Genomic DNA, 24,525 nt, shown 5'->3' on the forward strand with positions numbered 1-24,525 from the left:
GTTAGGTAAGGTTAGGTTAGGTTAGGTGAGGTGAGGTGAGGTAAGGTTAGGTTAGGTGAGGTTAAGTTAGGTCAGGTTAGGTTAGGTAAGGTTAGGTTATGTGAGGTGAGGTGAGGTTAGGTTAGGTGAGGTTAGGTTAGGTGAGGTTAGGTTAGGTGAGGTTAGGTTAGGTAAGGTCAGGTCAGGTTAGGTAAGGTCAGATTAGGTGAGGTTAGGTCAGGTAAGGTTAGGTAAGGTAAGGTTAGATTAGGTTTATGTCCTCTCTACCAATTTTCCTACTGGAGTTTTGTCCGTTTGGGTTTTGTCATGTCTCCGGTACGGGTACCCCGGCCACGCAAGCAAAGGACCAACGTCCACAATGCTCAACAACTTTGTTGACGCCGTTCTGGCTAATGCGACCCACGGACCGAAGAAGTTTCGAGCCAAAATCGACCCGCATGAAGAGACGACGAGGGTAAACGAGGTACGGAAGCAGGAAAATAGTCCTGGTGACAGGAGAAAAAAAGAGAGAGAGAGAGAGAGAGAGAGAGAGAGAGAGAGAGAGAGAGAGAGAGAGAGAGAGAGAGAGAGAGAGAGAGAGAGAGAGAGAGAGAGAGAGAGAGAGAGAGAGAGAGAGAGAGAGAGAGAGAGAGAGAGAGAGAGAGAGAGAGAGAGAGAGGAGAGAGAGAGAGATTTAGTTTAAATGACGGTTTGAAGCGGGTGGCGATTTTGGTAATGTGGTAATTAAAGAATGGGGGGGGGGGGGCGCTCCTGCCGGAAAGAGGCGATGGTGCTCGAGGATTAAGAGTTTGTGACACTATAGAGCAGTGTTTCTTAACCCCTGGGTCGCGACCCAAATTTGGGTCGCCAAGCCATTTTATTGGGTCGCTAAGGGTTTGCAGAAAATAATTATTTTCCCACTACAAATATATTATAATTATATACTGTAATAATTAAAATACATGATGCCTAGTTTTAGGATTCTAAGCAGACCATGATTAAATAAAAACTCCAAAGCAGAAAATTTATTTGTAGGCTTGGGTCGCGATGCTTAATTTGTGCAAAATTTTGGGTCGCGATGCTTGATTTGTGCAAAATTTTGGGTCGCTGCCAAAAAAGGTTAAGAACCACTGCTATAGAGGAAAAGAGGGAGGTGGACAACTCTCTCTCTCTCTCTCTCTCTCTCTCTCTCTCTCTCTCTCTCTCTCTCTCTCTCTCTCTCTCACACACACACGCGTTTGTGTGTGTGTGTGTGTGTGTGTGTGTGTGTGTGTGTGTGTGTGTGTGTGTGTGTGTGTGTGTGTGTGTGCGCGCACGTGCATGTGTGTGTGCGTGCGCGCGCCTGTGCGTGCGTGGGTGTAAGGGTGCGACCGTGTAGGAGTGGGAAATGGGGTTGGGCGGGTGTAATTGCCTCGTTAGGACGCGACGGGTCCCCATCGCGCCAAGACACGAAGAGGAAGAGGCGCGGAGCCCTCCGAGGGGCCAAAAAGGGCAAAGAAGGGGGCCACTCCAGAGGGCCCTGAAGGGACGGAAGAGAAACGAGAGACAAAGGAGGGGGAAAGTCCGTGACGGCAACGGGGAAATAGAGGAAAGGCGGATAGAGAGAGACATAAAGAGAGGAAAGACGGATGGAGAGAGAAATAAAGAGAGGAAAGACGGATGGAGAGAGAAATAAAGAGAGGAAAGACGGATAGAGAGAGAAATAAAGAGAGGAAAGACGGATGGAGAGAGAAATAAAGAGAGGAAAGACGGATGGAGAGAGACGTATGGGAAGGAGATAAGGAAGAGAGATACGGATGGGGAGAGAGGAGAGCGGAAGAAAAAGGGAAGTGGAGGAGATGGTGGATAGAAAGGGATGTGGAAGAGAGAGGGGGTAGAGGAAGATCACAAGGGGAGGGGGGAATAAGCGAAATGAGGTGAAAGGGGAGAAATGGGGGAACTGGGGAGAGAAGGAGTCGAGAAGAGGAGGAATGGGGAAGGGAAAATGACAAAGAAAAGAAGAGAAAGAGGAAGAGGTCAAGAAGAGGAGGAATGGAGAAGGGGGAAATGACAGAAATGAAGAGAAAGAGGAAGAGGTCAAGAAAAAGAGGAATGGAGAAGGGATGATGACAAAGAAAACAAGAGAAAGAGGAAGAGGTCAAGAAGAGGAGGAACGGAGAGAGGGGAAATGACAAAGAAACGAAGAACAAAAGAGAGAGCACTAACAGAAACCAATCGCACTATAGTGCATCTATACATACTCCGCTATCGAAGCCATGACAAGCGACATCAATTACATAATCAACTGCCCTGTGGCGAGCATAGTCACGCCACAGTCATCTTGAAGGTATGCTGCCTCATGACAGCACTGACAGCAGAGACGGGCTCTCGTCATCAAATGCAATTAGGTAATATAAACAAACGTCCCCACCCAGGGAACCTTTACCTTAAGAGAACGAAAGCTAAACACAAACATAACATGATAAATCAACAATAACAGTGATGGTGCCTTCAGCAAGATTGATGATGATGATGATGATGGTGATGGTGATGATGATGATGATGAAGCTTCCTATACATTTCCTTGTATTTCCACTCACTTTTACTTTCCATCTCAAATAAATTAACCACAAAACACACGAGAATACTCATATGTACGGTATTCTAACTACGTTATCTACCTGCTGGTCCAGGACAATGGAAAATGTTACGAAAAGATAAGAACTTTGTCTCAAAACGCACCAATATCACAACCATACCAATAGGGACACATGCGTCCCTTCACTCACACACTGACGTCATATCCCCCCTCCCCCCATTTTCCTCGAGCAATCTCCCATGCAACCACCCGTCCCATCCCAAACAACTCCCGACAGCCTCGGCCGAGTTGCCACAACCGCCAAGGGGTGTCCATTGTGGAGACAACATTTTGTAAATTGGGAGTGAATGTCACTCCCAACAAAGCCCGTGGGAGTGACATTTCACTCCCAATTAAAAAAAAAATGTGGAGACAATAATTTGAATGGGATAAACTGTGAGGAAGTATGCCGTGTGGCCATATAGTGGGGGTTGACGTTCACGCATCATGCTGGTAACTGGCTATGGTAAAAGGGTCTCGCGGAGCTGCTGCTGGTCTGATACAGCCACACCTATGACACCCCCAGAATTCTCAGGGGGTGAGAGAAGTGGGGGGGGGAGAGGGAAGGAAGAGGAGGAGGAGGGGAGGAGGAGGAGGAGGGGAGGAGGAGGAGGAGGGCAACTGCGAGGGCTAATGGAAGGACGAGGACGAAGACGACGAAAGACAAGGAATTGGAAGTGAAGAGAAAGGAAGAAGTGGAGGAGGAGGAGGAGGAGGAGGAGGAGGAAGAGGAGGAAGAGGGGAGGGGGAGGAAGAAGAGGAGGGGGAGGAGGAGGAGGAAGAGGAGGAAGAGGTGGAGGTGGTGGAAGAGGAGGAGGAGGTGGAAGAGGAGGAGGAAGGGGTGGAGGAGGAGGATGAGTATGGTGATGGTGATGGTGATGGTGATGGTGATGATGATGATGATGATGATGATGATGATGATGATGATGATGATGATGATGATGATGATGATGATGATGATGATGATGATGATGATGATGATGATGATGATGAGGAGGAGGAGGAGGAGGAGGAGGAGGAGGAGGAGGAGGAGGAGGGACGCTACTCCTACGCGGTTCTCCCGCTTGGTCAGTGCCAGTCCCTCACTCGAAGTCGGACCGGAGAGCCCCACTTCGAGTGCGTCAACTGACGCGACACCGGCGCCACTCCTCACAGACCTGGGTCATCATTACCGCTTTAATGTTCCTCGAATATCGCCCCTTTAATCTCTATGCCCGCTTCCCAGAACCCATCTAGATAGCAAACTGAAACCCGCCCCGCCGGTGGAACGGGTCAGAGCCCCGGCCCATAGCACACACACACACACACACACACACACACACACACACACACACACACACACACACACAATCACTAACACTTGTCACGTGTTAGCCCTGGTTCGAGTCCTTGGCCGTACCACGTTTCAATTTCTGCATGCTGGCCTCCGCAAGTCTCTCGATGTTGATGGTTTAGAATTATAGTGTATTGTGGTTGATAAAAAAGTACATCTGTTCACTGGGACCCATTCAGTGTTGTACAGTCATAATAAAGTGCTCGTTATCATGTCTCACCACACATGTGCACATACGAAGTTGATCACATCTTGCGAGGCACTTCAATCACGTCACACATCTAAGCATTCCACACATGCTCTCTTTCGCCCCCGAAACATCTGCTCGCCTCAAGTAGGACTGACCCACAGCTACTCTTACTCTCCTGGCACTCAGTCACCACACGACAGCAATCCATAACTCACATGTGCTTCACAATGCACCTGTTCTCCGACATAAGCCGAGTGGCAGTGCTGCAGCAGGTACCTGGAACAAGAGGAAAAAGGATTTAGTTGCGAAAGACTACCCCGACGATCATGTTCATTAATTATATATCGATGTTACTACAGTGGCTTTCGTTCACCTAAAGCAGTGGTTGACCTTTTTCAGTGCCCGTGCCCTTTGATCTAAAAAAAAAAAAAAAAATCTCGTACCCCCATCCAATATAAATGCAATGCAAACATATGAAAAGGATTAGTGATACAAACCTTTCTGAGAAATTATTAGATATATTCAATTACTGAACAAAGGTATTTTTTTTATTTCAAATTAAAAAAATGTCAGTTAGTAGGATATCAATGAATGCTAATTATGCTTTCTCATGGTAGATATACAGAATACCATTGCACTGGCTATCATGTCTCGTACCCCCAGGTTTAAGGTTTCGTATCCCATGGGGGTACGGGGGGTAGTGTTAGGTTACTACACAATGGTGAAGGCACACTTCAGTGAGAGGATAGAATTCTTCAAACTCCAATTCTCTCGGAACTGTTTATTAAAAATACAATACGAGGTATACACGATTGAATCCACTGTCTTGGCAGTGAGACAATTCTTTATGCAAGACAGAATAAGTTTAATAGCAGTAACATTAATTAGGCTTATATATTACAATTTAAACTTTATAGAATATTTACAGACATTTACACATAGATATGAGAGACGAAACAGTATTAATAATGTTATATTTCCATAATGCAAGTTCCAGCGGGGTGACAATATTAATAAAGAAAATGACTTATGGTGCGCGAATTTTACAGAGAACGAAGCTTCAAAGCATGACCTTGCTACACAGGTTCCCCAGGTTAAGAACCACTGAACAAACGGAAATCCTCGAACTATTCAAAGGATTTGACACTTGTAGTAAATCGCTTGGGGATGACGTTTTGTACATACATTCTGCCTACTGCCTGACAATTGCTATTCAGCTGGTGGAACATTCAGTATTCGAGAGGTTTGCTACCTCGACTACGATCACTTTAACCAACTCTTTCCTTACCATGAGGCTCCCAGAAAAAAAAAAAAATTCATTCACTTTATGGTAAGGTTCCCTTTGCAGGGTCTAATAGACCTTTCTTTAATCCCAACTTTTCTCCCGAAACGTCGACACCTTCTCGAAACAAGTGTGGATTTCGGTAATTATATTCAGCGCTGGGAAAACATACTTCGAGAAATGGGTGAACCCACTTGTACGAGATCATTTCCGTCTGCCCCGTCGTATTTTTGTTTTACCCTGCCTGCCTGTCGCCATACGATCTTATTCAGAGTAAAACACACACACACACACACACACACACACACGCACACACTCTTCAAAGAGGTAATGTTGGAGTAACAAAGGCTGCTATTAACAGTAGCAGCCGCCACACTGGTAATCACGGAGGTATAATACTTTCCACGCTGGTAGCCCAGCCCACAATGACTGGCACGTGTCAGAGTGTCAATGACCCGAGTAAGAACGACGGGGGTGGGGGATGGCGGGCAGTAAAGGCTCCAAACAAAGAGAGATAAATAGATAGACCAATATACAGATAGACAGAGACACAGAAAGAGACAGAGATAAATAGATAGATATACAGATAGAGACAGACACACACACACACACACACACACACACACACACACACACACACACACACACACACACAGATAGAGAGAGAATGGCCGAACGTTAAATCTCTACATGTAAAATATGGAAAATGGGAAGTACTATCACAATGAAGGAAATTAAGGTAGAAGGGAAAGGGGGGACCAAAAGAGGGGGAGGAGGAGGAGGAGGAACAGAGTCAACGAGAAGAGGAGATTAGGAAGGAATAGAAAAAAAAGGAGAGGACAGGTGGAGTAGGAGGTGGAAGAGGAGGATGTCGTGGAAGAGGAAAAGGTGGAGGAGGAGTAGGTGGGGCAACAAATTGGACAATGAGAATATGAAACGGGAAGTGGAGGAGGTGGAAAAGGACGAGGACAATAAATGCGATAACGACAAGGAAATCAAACGAGGACAGTGAGGTTGGAGGATGACAAGTCTGTGGAATATAAAGAAGAAAAGAGGTAAAGACCCTGGGAACAGAACGAAGGGATAGACAGGAGGAGGAGGAAGAGGAGGAGGAAGGAGGAGGAAGAGGAGGTGAAAGAGGAGGGAGAGGAGAAAGAGGATGGAGAGGAGGAGGAGGAGGAGGAGGAGGAGGAAGAGGTGAAAGAGGAGAAAGAGGAGGGAGAGGAGGAAGAGGAGGAGGAGGAGGAAGGCGGAGGAAGAGGAGGTGAAAGAGGAGGGAGAGGAGGAAGAGGAGGTGAAAGAGGAGGGAGAGGAGGAAGAGGAGGTGAAAGAGGAGGGAGAGGAGAAAGAGGAGGGAGAGGAGGAAGAGGAGGAAGAGGAGGAAGAGGAGGTGAAAGAGGAGGGAGAGGAGGGAGAGGAGGAAGAGGAGAAGGAGGAAGGCGGAGGAAGAGGAGGTGAAAGAGGAGGGAGAGGAGGAAGAGAAGGAAGAGAAGGAGGAAGAGGAGGAATAGAACGAGGAAGAGGAGGAGGAAGAGAACGAGGAAGAGGAGGAAGAGAACGAGGAAGAGGAGGAAGAGAACGAGGAAGAGGAGGAAGAGAACGAGGAAGAGAACGAGGAAGAGAAGGAAGAGGAGGAGGGAGAGAACGAGGAAGAGGAAGAGGAAGAGGAGAAGGAAGAGGAGGAGGAAGAGAAAGGAGGAGGAAGAGGAGAAAGGAGGAGGAAGAGGAGAAAGGAGGAGGAAGAGGAGAAAGGAGGAGGAAGAGGAGAAAGGAGGAGGAGGAGGAGAAAGGAGGAGGAGGAGGAGAAAGGAGGAGGAGGAGGAGAAAGGAGGAGGAGGAGGAGAAAGGAGGAGGAGGAGGAGAAAGGAGGAGGAGGAGGAGAAAGGAGGAGGAGGAGGAGAAAGGAGGAGGAGGAGGAGAAAGGAGGAGGAGAAGAAAGGAGGAGGAGGAGGAGAAAGGAGGAGGAGGAGAAAGGAGGAGGAGGAGGAGGGCCAAAAGAAGAATTCAGAGAATGACGGTTAACGAGGCCCCTGCCCCAGCGCCCCCCACCCCCCTTTGGCGGCGGCGTCGTCGTCCAAGGTCGTTTGGGCAAGAAGGGCCGAAGGACCTAATTTGACACGAAACCAGTCCAGTGACTCAGTGCCGAACTCGGGTCTACTCTCGAGACAAAACGATGACACCCAAGGCACCTTATGGGTCCACGCGGTCAACTGGGGGCAGGGCTAGCAACCTTTACCCGTTGTGACACGACAGCTGAACCATGGGGCAGTGACCGGAGGAGGTCTGAAGCCTAATGATCCACAGCGAAAAGCTTAACCTCACACTTGGAGGGTGACCATTTTCCATTTACTTTGGCTATCACATTCTTTTTTCTTTTTCCCGGAATATCCAGAGTTCATAAAATATGAGGAAGATATCTTCAAATATACGGGGGTGGAATTAAGAATACCTATAAAAGAGACTTGTTTATTATGCAAAGAAGAAATAATAAAAAATATCTGAAGCTATGATCCTGCAATGCCACTATCAGTTCACGTACCTCCTAAACGTTATTTTCTATTACCTCTAAAATATTGACAGAAATCACTGCCTCATCTACAACAAGCTTTCAATACCAACATCACGAACTCTTTCACCAGATGACTGAAGAACCTAAAAGATTGGTCAGATCAACCTTATCTTGTATACTAAACATTATTAAGTGATGATGATGGTTTGATTTAACGTCGCAAACTTCTCCCTATCGGAAGGCTATGACTGTGCCCCTCACAGAGGACTTTGTAGCATGGAATTTAATGAACCATGCCCTTGGTTCAACTTCGCCGGTGGCAGGGTTCGAACCGCCATCCCCCTCAACCTTCGTCGCAAGTAATGACGCTCTAACCCGCTCAGCCACGATAAAACCCGAAAAGGTTGTCACTGGACCTATGGGGTGACGGAGTAAGGGAGTGTGAAAAATTCGACCTCACTAGAGCGGCTTTTCAGACAAAACTGACTAATGCAGCGTCCTGACGGCACTACGCCAAGTGCCACCCAGTTAGGAAGGAGCTGATGCAGGGTACGCTGACGGTGTCCGTGGTTAAGGCCAAGAACACGACACGGCGTCGTGCACGCACCGAGCAATTTGACCACCGTCGACTCCGGGCGGTTCTGTTCCGTTGATTACAGGAGGGGGTAGTCGCGTCATGGAAGGGAACCAAAATAATGAAACCAAACACTAAATATAACTGCATGGTGCGCGTGCGTGCGTGCGTGAGAGAGAGAGAGAGAGAGAGAGAGAGAGAGAGAGAGAGAGAGAGAGAGAGAGAGAGAGAGAGAGAGAGAGAGAGAGAGAGAGAGAGAGCGAGAGCGAGAGAGAGCGAGAGAGATAGAGAGGATAGAGGGAGAGAGATAGAGAGGATAGAGGGAGAGAGATGGAGGGGGAGAGAGATGGAGGGGAGAGATGGAGAGGGAGAGAGATGGAGAGGGAGAGAGATGGAGAGGGAGAGAGATGGAGAGGGAGAGAGATGGAGAGGGAGAGAGATGGAGAGGGAGAGGGAGGGAGGGAGAGAGGGAGGGAGAGATAGAGGGAGGGAGAGAGAGATAGAGGGAGGGAGAGATAGAGGGAGAGAGAGATAGAGGGAGATAGAGAGGGAGAGAGATAGCGAGGGAGAGAGAGAGAGAGAGAGAGAGAGAGAGAGAGAGAGAGAGAGAGAGAGAGAGAGAGAGAGAGAGAGAGAGAGAGAGAGAGAGAGAGAGAGAGAGAGAGAGAGAGAGGAGAGAGAGAGAGAGAGGGAGGGGTAACAAGGATATACGGTTAGGGAATCTAGGTACACAGGTCCAACCCAGCGCCCTACCCGGCCACTTGTGTCCTAAAACAGCTGTGCGGGGGCCCCCAAATGCCGCAGTGCTGCTCCTGCTGCTGCTACCTTCCACTCTGCCACTGCGGAGGAAGCAAGGGAAGAGGGAGTAGAGAGTAGAGAGTAGGGAGTATAGGGGAAGACGAAGGGGAGAAACTCGAGGTCACTTGGCTCTCTCTCTCTCTCTCTCTTTATTTCTATTTATTTTTATTTTATTTATTTATTTATTTATTTATTTATTTATTAAATTTATTTATTTTATTATTTTTTTTTTTTTTGCAGACGTTAAGGGTGAACTTTTCGGGTCATTTCCGGCTCCCGGTTGATTATAATTATCTGATGCATGACCATACCCCAACCCCCAACCCCACATCAGATAGCGGAAGGGGGTGGGGCAAACGTTTCGTTGAATATAACGTAAAAGCATGAGGATTACAAAACGTTTACGAGGAACGAGGTCAACGTACACCGACCTTGACAACGATCGATCTCCTGGCAAGGGTCATTTTACAGAACGCTGCTTGCTGATCCGTGACCTGCCCTCACGGAAGAAAACGTTTCAGGTAAAGAAAACGTTTCGGGTAAAGGTGCACAAACAAGTCTTCTTTCTAGAAATGGGGGAATACCGACTGCCTTGCCGCAAAATCTTTCAAAATTGCAGAGGGGCAAGCCACAGCTTCACTGGAGTTCGGAGGGAGGGGAAAAGAGAGAGAGAGAGAGAGAGAGAGAGAGAGAGAGAGAGAGAGAGAGAGAGAGAGAGAGAGAGAGAGAGAGAGAGAGAGAGAGAGAGAGAGAGAGAGAGAGAGAGAGAGAGAGAGAGAGAAAGAGAGAGAGGGGGGAAAGGGAAAAGGTAGGGAAAAGGTAGGGAGAAAGGACGGAGAAGAGAGAGAGTGAAAGAGAGTGAGTGAGTGAGAGTGAGAGAGTGAGAGAGTGAGAGAGAGAAAAGAGGGAGGGAGAAGAGGTAGGAGGATGAGAAGTAGAACAGAGGAGAGGGAAAGGTGTGTGTGTGTGTGTGTGTGTGTGTGTGTGTGTGTGTGTGTGTGTGTGTGTGTGTGTGTGTGTGTGTGTGTGTGTGTGTGTGTGTGTGCGAGCGCAGAGGAATACACATTAGTACACACGTTACTACGTACACGTGCGAAGGCATGTGTTTGTATAAAGTTGATATTGGTGTTCGTATACCGAGACATTCCACGTGGTTGATAAACACGGTAAAGGAAAAAGCGCGTGAGCGTATATCACAAGGAAAACATACGAGAAAATGATTACGTCGGGTAATAAAATCGTGTACGTAATCCCCAAGATACAAGTGCGTTTCCGACATGTTGGGACAATACAACTGTGGAAATTATCATGGACCGTGTTTTGGAAACACGTACGCATTGAAACTGCTGTTATTTTTCTTTTTGTTTGAACATAAGAACATAAGAATAAAGGAGACTGCAAGAGACCATAAGGCCTACACTTGACTGTCTGCTTGGTTATCGTATACCCTTTACAGTCAGAGAAATTGTTCGAGTGACAATTGATGGTATTTAACCAAAAAGTGATAAAATGTAGAATTAAATGTTTTATCACATGTTCAAAACGAATGTTTGGCTTTCTACAAACAAAACCCTGTTAACACACACACACACACTATATATATATATATATATATATATATATATATTATATATATATATATATATATATATATATATATATATATATATATATATAACATGGGTGGCCAAACCGCGGCTCTTTGACGGATGTTGATGTTGGCGGATCTCCTTTTTTCATCACAGTTAACATAAAAGGTAATACAAAAATTTCAAGCGTTATGATTTATAATAAATTTTGCTCATGTCTTCCGGCTCTAACATCTGAACTTTATCGAATGTGGCTCTTACACTGAGCAAGTTTGGCCACCCCTGATATATATTATATATATATATATATATATATATATATATATATATATATATATATATTATATATATATATATATATATATATATATATATATATATTGATATATAGTACAGACGATGTTCCACTTGGTTTCGTTAAAATAATGCCAATCTTATTTTCGCCTTTATTTTCCCACCACCGTAATCCACCTTGTTCTTTGATTAAACACGATGACACGAGATTTCTGGACATTTCCCAATGCACATCACCTTCGTATACAGTTGAATCAGGCATACCGGCCACACAAGAAGGACTTTCTTCTTATGTGCTCAGTTAGGTTACACTTGACCGTGCAAATGCAAGGAAATAGACAAATCCAGCGTTTCTCAACCAAGATCCCCCGGAACCCTAAGGTTCCAGAAAAGGTCCCTAAGGGTTCCGCGAGAACAAGTGAGATAAGGTAATGCACTTTTGATTTTTTTTCAATCTCATATGCGTAATATAATTAAACACGCACGACATATTCTTGGTTATTGTAATAATATAATATAGACATCATCCTATCTAACCTATTATTACGATGGAAATAAAATGAGAAAGATATGGTTTATGTGCTTTTTTTTGGGGGGCAGGGGTTCCTTGAGATATGCAATTTATCTTAAAAGTTACGCAAGGGTAAAAAGGTTGAGAAACGCTGGACACATCTATGTTCTATAAAAAGTGATACGAAAAGATACTGTGATGTTGACGTACAGGAACACGCATCTACAAACATATACTGTCACACACACATCCTTCTGGTCGATCCTGTTTGCCGCAGACACGAAGCGCGCGCCGTTTCAGTTTTGCCTCCCTCTTCGACGTCGAGTGCGTGTCGTACACAAGTCACGGACACAGCATCAAGGGATCCGAACTCGAGTTAGGGTCATGTTTGTTGTGCGCGCGCGCGTTTTTTTGCGTCGCGGTCCGTTTGCGGGATACACACGTTTTTGCACAACGCAAAGTAAATACTTCCGAGCCGGCAGTGTCGTGTTCCGGGCCGCAAGGAGCAACGAGAGTTGATACAAAGAACAAACAGTCACACAGTTGCGGCGTGGTGTATTGCACATGCGCCCCAGTGAGAGAGAGAGAGAGAGAGTGAGAGAGAGAGAGAGAGAGAGAGAGAGAGAGAGAGAGAGAGAGAGAGAGAGAGAGAGTGTGTGTGTGTGTGTGTGTGTGTGTGTGTGTGTGTGTGTGTGTGTGTGTGTGTGTGTGTGTGTGTGTGTGCGTGTGTGTGTGTGTGATTCGAGTACGTACACATATCTATTAACGTCTACATCTTTCTGTGTCTACTTTGAAGTGATTACGAAATTACTCACCCTGATTCCACATAAATTTGGAAAAAACTCCAAAGTTCTCTTCCGGCCAGCATTCCTCCCTTTAGACTAGCAGTGGGTCTCAAACTATGGGTCGTGACCCAAAGTTGGGTCGAGAGATCAATCTTTACGGGTCGCAGGGACAAAGGAAAAGTCTCACGTTTTCAGAGTATTTCAAATATTTGACTAATTAATTTTTTCTTTTAACCGCACATTACTTATGTAATGCCTGTTCATGGATTCTGTGAATGTAGTTTTGTTAAAGAAAAGCTGTACACATTATTTTTTTTTTCCAAAGTAAAGGGTATATATCACTGTCTATTTTGTTTACCTTTACCTTATTCTGGATCGCGAAGAATTGAAATGTTCCAAATTGGGTCGCTCACGAAAAAAAATTGAGAACCACTACTTTAGAAATATCGTAGAATTCCACGCTTTAAGATTTGCCCAGTAACAAGACCCGGCTGGCCCAGTTTGTCGTCTACAGCAGCGGTTCTCCACCTATGGACCATGGACTCCAAGTGGAGCACGGTGGTTCACAAGTGGAGCAGACAACCTAAAGTCACTAGCAGTTAATGGATGCAAAGAGATTAAATCTAGTGTTGAAGTTATTTCCGGGAGACTAGACAATAGCAATTCATAAGTACGGGGTACGTGTGAAAATAGGTTGAGTACCTTGGGTCTACGGGGTCCCGCCAACGGCAAAAGCATTAAGGGATAAGTAGGACGGAGGAGGGTGATTGGAAGCACCACACAGGACTAAGCTTCCCGAGGAGGGGGAAGGAAACGGATAAGAGTGAGGGGAAAGTCAGAGGGGAGAACTGGAAGATTAGGGGAAAGAATAAAAGGGGTAAAGAGAAGTAAAGATGACATAGGAAGAGGGATAGAGAACTGAGAACAAAAAATAGCTTCGGAAGAAAGTAGTATTGTTGTTTCATGAAGAAAGTATTCATAGTAAATTGCTGCTAACATGGGCGAGGTAACTGAAGAAATTATTGAAGATGCTATTTACAATTTGACCCAACTATATATGAAATGTTTGTGCAAAGAAACTGCCCTACGAATATGGTAAACATGGATACTCCTGACTCCTGGAAACCATAGTACCATCACCAATCCATACCACTCATCTATACCAATCCATACCACTCTTCTATAACACAACGGAAAACAGAAACAAAGGATTACAATGGCGGACCATGTCGACAGGAGACCTTTTGGTCCATATCTAGGTATGATGCGAAAAAAATCATGATAATGATAAATGAATACATAAAAACATATAATAATGTATATAATAAATAAAATACATAAATAAATGCATAGGTATAGTCAAATAATAAACAGATAAATAGTAAATAATAATAAATTGATATAATAATAAATGAGAATCAAAACATATAACTAATAATAAATAAGAATCAACAGACTCTGGATATGTGAAAAGTACATGAATAGATGTCAACATGCCAGTGAGGGGAGGGGAGGGGAGGGGGAGAGCAAAGAAAGGGGAAGTGGACATTTCAAGGTGTATGGGCGGGAAGGGGGAGGGGAAAGAAGAGGGGAAAGAAGGATTTGGGTCGGAGGGAAAGAGGGGAGATAGGAAGTTGTGGGTGGGAGCAAGGGGGCTGAGGGAAGGGGGAAAGGGGGAAAGGGGGAAAGGGGGAAGGAGGGAAGGGGGTAAGGAGGGGAAAGGGTGTTTAGGGTTGGGATATCAAGGCTAAGGACGACTTGCTTCAGCTTCTTAATCTGGGGATTAAAGAGGGTCGAGGATGACCCCCCCCCCAGATTGGGGGGGGAGCAGCAAGGGGTGGGGGGAGATGAACAACAGAGGGCGAGGGGGGAGGGGAGGGACAAGAGAAGAGAAGAGAGAATTTAGTACAAGATGGAAATTGGGAAGAGAGGAGGGGCAACTGTTAAGTGCAGCGTTTCTCAACCTTTTTACCCTTGCGTAACCTTTAAAATAAATTGCATGTCTCAAGGAACCCCTGCGCAATATATATATATATATATGCATATATATATATATATATATATATATATATATATATATTCTCATTTTATTTTCATCGTAATAATAGGTTAGACAGGATGATGTCTATATTACATTATTACAATAACCAAGAATATGTCGTGCGTGTTTAATTATATTACGTATATGAAATTAAATAAAAAATCAAAAGTGCGTTATATCTCACTTGTTCTCGCGGAACCCTTAGGGACCTTTTGCGGAACCTTAGGGTTCCGGGGAACACTGGCTGAGAAACGCTGGTTTAGTGGGAGGAAATTTTAAAAGCTAAAAGGTGACCGAGATGGAGAAAATAAAGAGAAAAATAAAAGAATTAAAGAGAATGAAAGGGGAAATATGAGAAAGAAAGGAAGATGTGAGAAAGATAAAAGGAAAATGGGAAGAGAAGGAGAATCAGAAAAAGAGGGTAAAGAGAAGGGAAGAGAGTGGATGAGAAGAGAGAGACAGAGAGAGGGAAGAAGAGACAGCGAGAAGGGAAGAGGGAATGAGGTGGAGAGAAAGTGAGAGGAGAAGGGAAGGTTAGGTGTGGGGAGAGAGGGAGAGGGGGAGGGAGCGAGTGATCATTAATGGAAAAAAAGACGACGAGAAGGAAGTACGTTACGGAAGCAGACGACCGCGCCATGAAAGCAAGCAAGCATGAAAATTCATTCTCACGTTCATACGATCAGCCATACGACAAACGTGAGCCTCCCCTCCCCCCGTTTTCTATTACCCCCCTTCCCACCCGACGCTCCCCCCCGTTTTCTATTACCCCCCTTCCCACCCGACACTCCCCCTCCCCGTTTTCTATTACCCCCTTCCCCCCGCTCTCCCCCTCCCCCCTCCACATCAGGGGTGGTGGGGAGAAAAGACACGCAGGTGGAGGGGTGGGGTAGAAAACACGTACCCGTTCACCTATGGTTGGCTGAGAGCCAATAACAGCAAAACTGGTTCATATGAACTTGGTCGAGATTTTGAGATTTTCCAATCTCGTAGAATCAAAAACCTTTTATCATTCCCTGAAGATATCTTGGACTCATATTTTAATTCCATTTTCCTATTTTTTTTTTCTAATAATTCTTGGTCATCTTATGTGAACATATTACAGTGCGCCGACCGCAATTGATATAAAAAAATGTACAGAGATCAGTAAATTCACGGACGAAATGCCCAGGTCTGCCATAAACGTAAGATTTAATCCTCATATATTGTGTGAAGCTGGTAAAATGTATAAATTCTGAGGAAGATAAGGCGCATAAAATATCGTGATCATTCCTTGATACGGTAGAAATAGCTTCGGACAGCAACGAACGTACGTGCACACACATAACGCTAGTATGACCTTAAGAGTGTGTCGAGTCTAATTTTCATATACCAATATCGTCAAATCACCAAATATGCAAGCAAAAAAAGCACGCAAATAAACAAATAACAAAAACAACCACTAAAATAACAAAAATAAACAAATACATAAAAAGACAAAACAAATTTAGTGTGGATAACTGTGACCCGTATAGAAACATACGGACGACATGACGTCACCGCCTGTTGGCTATCGATTTCAACGACTTGAAGCTTTAGAGGTTACGGGAATTAAGTAATCCCTGGGCATCAGTCGAACGGGGTTTAGCGGTGGGGGAGGAGGGGGAGTGGGGGAAGAGGGGGGAGAGTAGGGGAGAGGTGGAAGATGATATCTACACGCCCAGTTGACGGGCTGAAAGGGAGTGGGGGGGGAGGAAAGCAGGTAAGGTACGGGGAATTGAGAAGAACTAAAAAATAAATGGGAATATTTTCGATTTTCTTAAAAAGGGAAGGTATAGATGAAAAAATAAAATACATGACACGACTTATTTTACAGATTGTGTTCTCGCGAAAATCTCACCGACACGTACACGCGCGCGCGCACACACACACACACACACACACACACACACACACACACACACACACACACACACACAAAACCCTGGTGACTTGTCTTCAGTTGAGGTGTAGAAAGAAGAACTTGTGGAAGAAAAATTGGGAAAAGGAAAATACGACGACGAAGTGGATAAAAAAAGGCAAGAAAGCAAAACGAGAAGAAAATTGGGGCCCAGACACAGACAGGGGTCGTACTCAGAGGAAAACGAATACTATTGGGTTGATGGGTACAAGACAGCCAACCAGCCAACCAGACAGGCAGACACAGACAAAAACATGCATACACACACACACATACACACACAAACACACATACACACAAACAAACGGAGAGAGAGAGAGAGAGAGAGAGAGAGAGAGAGAGAGAGAGAGAGAGAGAAGGGGAGGAAGATAAGGATGTGAAATATGAAGGAGGAGGGGAGGGTGGAGGTTTAAGAAAAGGAGGGGAAGAGGGAGGCAAGAAGGGATGGAGGAAATATGGAAGAAAGGGAGGAAGGGAAGAAGGGAGAGGGGAGAAAGGGAAGAGGGAGGGAAGAAGGGAAGGATGAGGGAAGAAGTGGAGGATGGGAAGAATGGGAGGAAAGGAAGAATGGGAGGAAGGGAAGAGAGGTAGGATAGGAAGAAAGGGAGGAAGGGAAGAAGGAACTGGGGAAGGGAAGGGAAGGGAAGGGAATGGAAGGGATGGAAAGGGAAGGGAAGGGAAGGAAAGGGAAGGGAAGGAAAGGGCCGGGGAGGGAATGGAAGGGAAGGGGAGGGAATGGAAGGGAAGGGGAGGGAAGGGATGGGAAGAGAAGGGAAGGAAAGGGGAGGGAAGGGGAGTGAGAGGAAGGGAGGGAAAGGGGGGAAAGGAAGGAAAGGGGAGGGAAGGGAAGGGGAGGGAAGCGAAGGGAAGGAAAGGGAAGGGATGGGGAGGGAAGAGGAGGGGAGGAAAGAGGGAGGAAGGAAGGGAAGGGAAGAGAAGGGAAGGGGAGGGAAGGGAAGAGAAGGGAAGGGAAGGGAAGGGGAGGGAAGAGAAGGGGAGGGAAGGGATGGGGAGGGAAGGGAAGGGAAGGGATGGGGAGGGAAGGGAAGGGAAGGGATGGGGAGGGATGGGGAGGGATGGGGAGGGGAGGGAAGGGAAGGGAAGGGATGGGGAGGGATGGGGAGGGGAGGGAAGGGAAGGGAAGGGAAGAGAAGGGGAGGGAAGGGGAGAGAAGGGGAGGGAAGGAGAGGGAAGAGAAGAGAAGAGAAGGGGTATACGTGTTGGGATTACAGTACCTCACCTGAGTAATACGAGTCCCGGGTTCAATCGAGACGAAGGAGGGGGGCACGGATGGGGGGAAGGGGAAGGGGGAGGGGGAGGGGGAGGGGGGGAAGGGTAGGAAAGACAGGAGGAGGAGGAAGAGGAGGAGGAAAAGAGGAGGAGGAATGGGGGGTGGGAGGAGGGGAGGTGGAGGAGGAGGAGGGGAAGGGGAGGAGGGAGGGAGGAGAGAGAGAAGAGAAGAAGGACAAGGAAGAGGAGGACGGGGAAGAGGGAGAGGAGGACGAAGAGGTTTATGATAAAGTAAAGGATGAGGTTCAGGATGAAAACGTGAGAGAGGAAAAGCAGGAGAGAGAGGGAGAAAGAGAGAGAGAGAAAAAGAGAGAGGGGGGAGGGAGAGAGAGAGAGAGGGACAAGGAGAGGGAGAGAGAGAGAGAGAGAGAGAGAGAGAGAGAGAGAGAGAGAGAGAGAGAGAGAGAGAGAGAGAGAGAGAGAGAGAGAGAGAGAGAGGAGAGAGAAACAAGGGAGAGAGAGGAGACAAGGAGAGAGAGAGAGAGAGAGAGAGGGAGACAAGAGAGAGAGAGAGGGATGGAGGAGAGAGAGAGAGAGAAGGAGGAGAGAGAGGGAAAGAGGAGAGAGAGAGGGAGAGAGAGGAGAGGAGACAAAGGAGAAGAGGGAAAGAGAGGAGAGAGAGGAGAGAAAGAGAGGGAGAGAGGGAGAGAGAGGAGAGGAGAGAGGGAGTGAGAGAGAGAGAGGAGAGAGAGGAGAGAGAGAGAGGAGAGAGAGAGAGAGAGAGAGAGAGAGGAGAGAGAGAGAGAAGTGAAGCCGACCTCGTCAACTTCAGACCTCGTGCGGAACTCGGTCAAGTAAACATTGTCTCGGAAAAATCTCTCGCTGTCCATTCAGATATGAAAAGTCCTTTACTGGGCCACTTTGTGTGACGGAAAAGAAAACAACGTTTCGTCATCGTCTCAGCATTGGCGGCACACTTGGGACAGATTTAGTTCTGGACAATCCAAGATAATTTATTCAGCTAAGTGAATAAAGACGATTCTATTTGCCTGAGAGTCTTAATTTACACGGCAATTTACATAATATATATATATATATATATATATATATATATATATATATATAGGTTAAGTCACTATCACTTGTCACGTGCTAGCGCAGGTTCGAGTCCTTGGCTATACCACGTTTCGATTTCTGCATGTATGCATCCTCGAGTTTTTCGTTGTTGATGGATTAGAATTGAAGTGAATTGTGGTTGATAAATGTATGTATTATATATATATATATATATATATATATATATATATATATATATATATATATATATATATATATATTATTATATATAAATTAAAAAATATATATATATATATATATATATATATATATATATATATATCCCATTCTCTTTCCCACACATGTGGTTGATATTAACCATAAATATAACTATGCATGTAAGCGTCTCAATTTGCAAATTTGCGAGGAACAATATTTCGTACCACTAACCGCGACTAAGCGCACTTTCTGTCAACTAAGCCAAGATATGTTTCTACTAAGTTTCACGTTACCTTAGTGGCAGTTTCAGTTTCATAAACTTGGAACATCAGACTTCTTCGACAGCGAATTTGTTCACTTATTCTATTCATCTTTTATTGGCACGTGTTCATTTGCTTGTTTGTCTGTTTATTTGCAGCTCGTGTACGACAATCTTATCCACCCATGTTCCATAAACGTCGCTTGGAAGCTTTTTTGGGGGAAGGGAAGGGAAGGGAAGGAGAGGAAGGAAAGGGGAGGGAAAGGATGGGAAGGGAAAGAAAGTGAAGGGAAGGGAAGGGGAGGGAGGGAAGGGTAGGGAAGGGGAGGGAAGGGAAGGGGAGGGAAGGGGAGGGAAAGGAAGGGAAGGGAAAGGAAGGGAAGGGAAAGGAAGGGAAAGGTAGGGAAGGGAAGGGAAAGGTAGGGAAGGGAAAGGTAGGGAAGGGAAAGGAAGGGAAAGGTAGGGAAGGGAAGGGAAAGGAAGGGAAAGGTAGGGAAGGGAAGGGAAGGGAAGGGAAAGAATGGAAATGAAGGGAAGGGAAGGGAAAGAAAAGGAAAGGAAGGGAAAGGAAGGGAAAGGGAGGGAAAGGAAGGGAAGGGAAAGAAAAGGAAAGGAAGGGAAAGGAAGGGAAAGGGAGGGAAAGGAAGGGAAAGGGAGGGAAAGGAAGGGAAGGGAAGGCAGGTTACGAGTTATGGGGGGGAGACGAGCGCGACCCGAGATTATCGGGCTCAGCTTACCTCTGGCTCGGCGTAGCTGCGGGTTTGGGACCCAGGCCGGGGGGGTCAGGAAAGGTAACCAACCCAACCCAACCCAATCAGCTCAAGATGAAGGTAGGCTTGGTGGGAGGGAGGGAGGGAGGGAGGGAGGGAGGGAGGAAAGGGGAGGGAGGGAGGGAAGGTAGGAGAGGGTGGGAGGGAGGGAGGGAAGGTAGGAGAGGGTGGGAGGGAGGGAGGGAAGGTAGGAGGGGGTGGGAGGGAGGGAAGGAAGGAGAGGGAGGGAGAGAGGGAGTGAGGGAGGGAAGGAGAGGGGGAGAGGGAGAGAGGGAGGGAGAGAGAGGGAGGGAGAGAGAGGGAGGGAGGGAGAGGGAGGGAGGAAAGGAGAGAGAAGGAGGGAAGGAGGGGGAGGGAGGGAGGGAAGGAGAGAGGGGAGGGAAGGAGAGAGGGGAGGAAAGGAGAAATGGGGGAGGGTTGTAAATATTTGAGTGAGGTTAAAGAGAAGACGGGGAAGGGTGACTGAGCAGGAAATAAGTGGGGGAAAACGGGAAGTAGAGAGGAAAAGGAACCGGAAAAGAAAACGGCGAAAGAAAACGAGGAAATGGAAGTGTAGATGATAAATGAGGGAAAGGGAAAGGAGGCCGAAAGAAAACGGGGAGAGGGACCAAGAAGAGGAAATCGAAGTGAAAAAAGAAATAAAATAAAAATGGACAACTTGACTTTGGATGGCTGGCCTTTTCGTCAAGACAAGATAGAGATGGATTTCATCTCATATTATGGCGACGAATGGAATAAATGGCTGAGGTCTTGAGATGCAGAGAGAGGGTTAATCCCGTGGTATGTCTGGCAACAAGGCTAAGAATTAAGCCCCAGTTTCACACCAAGCTTACGAGCTGTTTCCGACCACCTTCGACCGATCGGTCGGCGACACAAAACCTATGCAAGGAATTGAAATGGAAAAAGATAATGTGGTTGATAAGATAAAAACCTATGTATTAGGGACTAAGTCTGACGGTGCTCCTGAGAAATTTCAGCGAAGGGCACTAACGAGTCGAAGGGGATGATCGAGACTTATTATTCTTAAAAAAAAAAAAGCTTTCCTTCTATAAATCTTCTATAAATCCTTCGAAGGGAAAGATTTATATAAGGAAAGATTTTTTTTAAGAATACCACCGTAAGATTCTTAAGGTGGTTACGTACATACATATACCAAAGACTTTCCCCTTACAAGGGAGGTAGACAAAGTTATTCTTACAAAAAATCTTTCCTTATATAAATCTTTCCCTTCGAAGGATTTGTACAAGATTTATAGAAAGATTTTTTTAAAGAATACCACCATTAGGCCCAATTCAACCAGGGATCAATCTTCAACTGAAGAGAATCTTCCGATGTTTAACAAATCAGATGTTTGAAAGGTCTGTTCTTAGGCCGAAGCCATTTAGGACGATGAAGAGGTAAAAGATAATAGAGAAGAAAAAATAAAAGAAAAAATGTGTGGAAGGATGTCACTGCATTAACGAAGACATTAAGATCCATACAAGACGATCCGTCCCGTGTTCTGTTGTGATGATTATAGCGGGGAGAAGAAGGAGCGGCATTTTAGGGGAACATATGGGGAAAACGGGGAGAAATGGGGAAAGAGAACAGGGAGAAAGGGATAAAACTGGGGAGGGAACAGGTTCGAAAATAGGGGAAAACCTGAGTTTATATAGGGTCTTTTGTCATTCCTCTTCCCTCTTTCTGAGTCAGCAGAGTCACTAGCGTTCACGTGACGGGTGCATTCCCCATGCGGTAACCTTTGCTCTGTCTCATTCCTGCTTTGGTTTCCCACACAAGAAAATAACAATAACAATAATAATAAATAACAATAACAATAACAATAACGATAACAATATTAATAATAATGATAATAACAATAATAATAACACATACATATACCAAAGGCTTTCTTCCCCTTTACACGGGAGATAGGTAAAAAATCAAAGGCATAGAAACCACTCCCACCCATTCCATACCCTACACACTCCACTCCCCTCTACCCTCCCTCTTATCTTGGCACAACAACAACAACAACAATAATAATGATAAAACAATGATAAGAAATAAAAAAAGATAAAAATAACAAGTCATTGTGTACCAATGTGACAACGTCGACAGCACACATCTAAACCAGCTGCACCCAAACCCAAAACCTCCTGGGTTATTCAAGGTTAATCAGGGCTTAGTTCCACGTGTACTTGTGTATCTGAATCTTCTTGGAAGTGAGAGAAGAGCACACCCTAGCTGGAGGACAAAGGAAGTTGTCTCGACCTGATGACTACAATAGAGTAATACCCGGTTCCTCTTGACAGGCGGTCGAAATCTCTCTGAAGATGACAATGACAAAGACGATGACAACAAAGAACAAAAATCTACGTTAATCAAAAAAAAAAATTACAACGAAGAGCCCTGAACAGACACGTGGCACCTCAAAACAAACAAATAGAATAAATAAAACATAAATACATATGCAAATATTCAGAGAAAAAAATAAATAAAATGCCATGGCAGCCCACAAAAATTATGCGAGCCCGATGCAAACAGGCACTCCACACTAACGCAACACACTGTGATGACCAAATGCGCAGGACTAGTCATGCCCCAAACTCATACATATTCAGTACTGGGGAAGAAGAAGAAGAAGAAGAAGAAGAAGACAGCTGTGTCGAGCACGTCATGCACTACTTTCATATCAGGAATGCGATGACAAAACGAAAGAGCGGGGGAGAGGGGAGAGAGCGGGGGAGAGGGGAGAGAGAGGGAGAGAGAGGGAGAGAGAGAGAGAGAGAGAGAGAGAGAGAGAGAGAGAGAGAGAGAGAGAGAGAGAGAGAGAGAGAGAGAGAGAGAGAGAGAGAGAGAGAGAGAGAGAGAGAGAGACACGGGGGAATTCCAGAGAGAGAGGGAAGAGAGCGAGAGGGGAGAGACAGGCAGACAGAGAGGGGGGAGAAGGGGAGAGGAGAGAGAGGGGGAGAGAGAGGGGGTGGGGGAAGAGGAGGGGGTGGGGGAAGAGGAGGGGGAGAGGGGGAAGGGGAGAGGGTGGAAAGGGGGAGAGGGTGGAAAGGGGGTGAGGAGGAGGGAGGGAGGGGAGAGAAGCATGGAAGAGAGGGAGAGAGGGAGGGGAGAGAGGGAGAGAGGGAGGGGAGTGGGAGGAGAGAGAGAGAGAGAGAGAGAGAGAGAGAGAGAGAGAGAGAGAGAGAGAGAGAGAGAGAGAGAGAGAGAGAGAGAGAGAGAGAGAGAGAGAGAGAGAGAGAGAGAGAGAGAGAGAGAGAGAGAGAGAGAGAGAGAGACGGGGGAATTCCAGTCCAATCCGAAAATGCTGTGTCACAGGTCGGCCGTTAGAGACGGTCATTAGGGGCTTGCACACGCAATGGGGGGAGGGGGAGAGGGAGGAGGAGAGGGGGGAGAGGGGGAGAGGAGGTTCGGCCTTGGGTCAAGTCAATGGGGCTCGGTTGGCGTGGAGGGAAGTCGAATCCTCGGATCATTATGTTCAAGTGGGACTCGAATGGGAAAGGCGAAACTGTTCGGGAAGGAGAGAAATATTTTCTAAAGGGGAGGGAGAGAGAAAGAGAGAGAGAGAGAGAGAAAGAGGGAGATCATAGGCGTCGACTTGCACAGGGTTATTTGATGCCCTTTAAAGGGGCTGAAGGTTATTTCTGAGAGGGAGAAGTACGATGTGTTGTAGATACTTTCCGTGCATAAGGTATATAGTCCCTATTACGCCAACTTTTCTTATCGAGAGAGAGAGAGAGAGAGAGAGAGAGAGAGACGGAGAAGACCGCGAAAAATGAAAGAAAATTTGGGTTTTACCCAACAAGATACGAGGAACTTGGGGGAATCTCCAACGTTGATCCTCTATCAGGCATAAAGAAGTAAAACATGCACTCATTTGTTGCGCGAGCCACGGGGGAGGGGAGGGGGAAAGGGTGGGAGAGGGGGAGAGGAAGGGGGAGGGGGGAGAGGAAGGGGGAGGGGGGAGAGGAAGGGGGAGGGGGGAGAGGAAGGGGGGAGGGGGGAGAGGAAGGGGGGAGGGGGGAGAGGAAGGGGGGAGGGGGAGAGGAAGGGGGGAGGGGGAGAGGAAGGGGGGAGGGGGGAGAGGAAGGGGGGAGAGGAAGGGGGGAGGGGGGAGAGGGAGCTAGCTGGCACTCGAGAGCCCCCAAAGAGCCCCAGCCTCCTCAGCCTCCACTCCAAGTACCTCATTTCGTGAAGAAACATCAGAAGTAGTCTCAATTGCAAAGTGGCAGACATATCAGCCCTTCCTTCCCGTTTTTTTCATTCTTTCTTTCTTTGTGGGGGCACGGGAGAAGTAGGAAGAAAACGGGAAGCGGGTCTGAAGTGGAGACCGGGGTACAAATGTGACCCGCAAGACCCAACACGTCATAGTACCCAAAGAGGTCAATTGGGCCTTGGAACTTTCTTGTGAACAGACCATTCTATTCACCATAAAGATAAGTCTCAAACTACCAATCAACCTCGATATTTGGTCTTCTACCTCATTCTACCTGTGCTCCTTCGGCAGTCATTACTAACAACTAAATAACAATTATGAACAAATTAATAACAGCAAAACAATC

General features: G+C 46.3%; 1 protein-coding gene across 4 annotated transcripts in view; it reads right to left on the reverse strand.

The window, feature by feature from the left end:
* Positions 1-24,525, reverse strand: part of LOC143021810 (uncharacterized) — a 432,121-nt gene that overhangs the window by 67,190 nt on the left and 340,406 nt on the right. For 2 of the 4 annotated variants that reach the window (XM_076179549.1, XM_076179550.1), the window contains one exon: positions 4,335-4,395. The exons of the other annotated variants lie outside the window; for them this stretch is intronic. The gene's annotated coding sequence lies outside the window, so the exon portion shown is untranslated. The remainder of the gene's footprint in view (positions 1-4,334; positions 4,396-24,525) is intronic. 4 annotated transcript variants of the gene reach the window in all.

Source organism: Oratosquilla oratoria, chromosome 43 (genome assembly GCF_046742065.1).
Source record: "Oratosquilla oratoria isolate Oo_2021 chromosome 43, ASM4674206v1, whole genome shotgun sequence".
NCBI lineage: Eukaryota > Metazoa > Arthropoda > Malacostraca > Stomatopoda > Squillidae > Oratosquilla > Oratosquilla oratoria.